Source organism: Aplysia californica, unplaced genomic scaffold (assembly GCF_000002075.1).
Source record: "Aplysia californica isolate F4 #8 unplaced genomic scaffold, AplCal3.0 scaffold00493, whole genome shotgun sequence".
Lineage (NCBI taxonomy): Eukaryota > Metazoa > Mollusca > Gastropoda > Aplysiida > Aplysiidae > Aplysia > Aplysia californica.
In genome coordinates, this window is record NW_004797763.1 from 13505 (window position 1) to 16847 (window position 3343).

Here is a 3343-nt window from a genome sequence, read left to right on the forward strand (position 1 = left end):
ATAATAATAATAATAGATAGCATTTGTACAGCGCAAATCCTCGTTCAACAACACTAGGCCACCGACAAGATGAGATGAAATGAGGTGAGGTGGGATAAGATGAGATGAGATGAGATGAGGTGAGGTGGGATGAGATGAGATGAGGTGAGGTAAGGTAAGGTAAGATGAAAGATGAGATGAGACAAGATCAAACAAGATAAGATGAGATAAGGTGAAATGAGACAAGATAAGATGAGATGAGAAGAGGCGAGATTGGCGAGATGAGATTACGGTAAGATAAAACAATGATAAATAGCATTAGCATAGCGTATATCCCCGCTAAATAGCACGATCTATACGTTTTACAATCACCATTACTACCCCATCAGACCTTAGAAAACTCAAAAACATTCTAGTCTTCCGAAGAAGCATACACTGAATGGAGCTGATAAAGTGCTCAAATACTATTATACTAGATGGTATGGTAACAAGATATATTCTTTCTCGGTCTGCAGAGCAGGGGAAACAACCATAGGAATAGAATAAAGATTTCAGAAACAAGCAGTAGCTTCCCCTGGATCTGTCTCTTGGAAAAGCAGATCTGTTAAAATTCACTTCACAAGTTGAAAAGGTGGAGGAGACGACGAATAATCCAAACAATATGATTGTTTTTTCTTCCTTCCTTGTCTTGTCTTGCAGTCAATGGACAGAACATGACACAATGCTTTGGTTATCTATCTATCTATCTATCTATCTATCTATCTATCTATCTATCTATCTATCTATCCAACTATCTATCTACTTATCTGTCTATCTATCTGCCCATGTATCCATCCATGTATCCATCCACCCATCCATCCAGCCATCTATCCAGCCATCTATCCATCCATCCATCCATCCATCCATCCGTCAACCCATCCATCCATCCATCCATCCATCCATCCATCCATCCATCCATCCATCCATCCATCCATTCATCCATACATCCATCCATCCATCTGTCTATCTATTATCCATCCATCCATCTACTTGTCTACCATCCATCTATCCATCCATCCATCCATCCATCCACCCATTTATCTATCTATCTATCTATCTATCTATCTATCTATCTATATATCTATCTATCTATCTATCTATCTATCTATCTATCTATCTATCACTCACGTGTGTAGTCAGATTGAGGCCACAAGGCCTGAGGTAGCACAATTTCCTCTCCTGCACGTGCATGCACGTGACCGAGTCCACGACGATCCTCACGGCCACGCCCACATCACAGCTGACGGAGCAGGGCGACCAATCAGTGCTCTGGGTGTGGCACGGCTCGGGGAGAGGAGGCGTGGTTGGCTCGGGGGCGGGGCTTGTGGTGGTGCTCTGGTCTGTGGGTAGATGGATGGATGGATGGATGGGTGGATGGATGGATGGATTGATAGAAAGATAGATAGACAGACAACATTGTCACCCCCCACTCATCTGTCTGTCTGTCTGTCTGTCTATCTGTCTGTCTGTGTCTGTCTCTGTCTCTGTCTCTGTCTTTGTCTCTCTCTCTCTCTCTCTCTTTCTCTCTCTCTCTCTCTCTCTCTCTCTCTCTCCCTAGGTGAAACCTTTTCACCCAAAGTCCAATAACCGCCACCTTAATATGTTATAAGTATTACCCCTCCCCACAGTGGTGGTGGGTAGTGAAGCCCCCCCCCTCCCCCAAACTATATCCCAAAGTAAATGAAAGTTTCTTAAATAACGAGGTAAGCAGTTGAAACCTTTATGATCACCTGCAATGACCACAGCGTGACCAACTTGCCAACTTGCTTGATTGTCCCATCACTGTTGTCACCGCTTACTACTATAGCAACCTAACAGCCAATCAAAAGTCTTCAGGGCTCAGCAAATGAGGATCCTATTCCCACGCCCATTTCGTAATGAAACTCTTCTTGTAAAAATGTACAGGATTAGAAAATAAAACACTGTACTGAGGGCTCACGCTCTTCTAGCCCTGACAATGGAGTGAAAGTTCACGACACGCTTTCCCCCAGTGACACAGATACCTGCGCGCTCATTGGACCTTTGTTAGGTGTGTTCTACTTTCCACGACTACACGGCCTTATCCAGCTCATAGACGAAATACGTTTGAAGTGCGGTGTGTGCATGTTTGTGTTTGTGAGATTTAACAGTTATAAATCACGTCGATTTCACTTTTAAGGCAACTTTTTCATCCAGAAGAATCTAACTTGGAAAAAAGAGATGGAAGACAAAGGCGGCTCTTCTCGTTTGAATGGTTCTCAAAACGCGGTGGCTCACAGCGAGTGTAGAAAAATCAGAACTGTTTAGTTCTAATTGCTTGCTATTTGGTAGTAAAGAGGTGGAAACAACCTAAGCCCCACCCAAATTTTGGTCCACCCACCGCCAATGCCTCTCCATATTTAACCTATTATCTCTTTAATCTTCTCCAGGTTCTGTCAGTTGCCCACCTCCCTCCAATCTTTCCCACCCTTTCTCCTTCTTTCGGAACCGTAATACGTTCCCTTCGACGCCCAAGATGGTACAATAGGAAGCATGAAGTAAAGTATAGTAAGTAAGTAATGGAATGTCATGTCGTGTTGGTAACAAAGACCAATCATTCTCTCTATAATAAGATTATATTATTTCCCTTTATGGTTCCAGTGGGGAACGGGATAGCTAATGCCCACATCCTTCGTGACTCATCAGAGCAGAGGAAGATAGGACTAATACTAACATAAATAAAAACTTTTTATCTAACAGAAGCATGTCTTCTTAATAATTATTTACATAAACACCATCTCACATCATTGCTTATCACCACCATCATTTCTAAAATTATCATTGCTCTCAGATCCATGATATACATCTACAATTATCTTGAACATCTATCTGTAACAGTGACATGTTATAACAATTATGTACGTAATACTGTAATACACTATTAGACATTATCATACGCACATTTTCTACTAATCAGATGGCGTCATTATAATAGATATGGGCAAGGGGGAAAAAAAAGAAGTAAAAATTCCCGTTCAACATGTTTGACGCTTAACACACACTATGTTATTCTTTAGGGAAAACTTTGACGCTTTAACTAACCGAAGTGTTTTTCATTAAGGTGTGGCTATTTTTACTTGTAACCCCCTTCCTCTCCCACCTCCTTTTTTTCACGCACTACCCCAAAACCCACACCTCCCTTCCAATCTTGTTTGCGGAGTCGAATTCGCGCCATCTGTTTCATGTCCATACACTTAACGTCTCATTTCGTGAAGCCATTAATTTGTTAGCGTAAGCACCCGTGACCCCCTTCAATATTCTCCTTTCTATTCTCTTTCCTTATCTCTCTCTCTCTCTCTCTCTCTCT

The 3343-nt window shown here is 42.0% G+C and overlaps 1 protein-coding gene across 1 annotated transcript in view; it reads right to left on the reverse strand.

Annotated features, from left to right (window-relative positions):
- LOC101859727 (CCN family member 2) overlaps window positions 1-3343 on the reverse strand; it is a gene marked incomplete at its 5' end in the record, with an annotated part of 18746 nt that overhangs the window by 4074 nt on the left and 11329 nt on the right.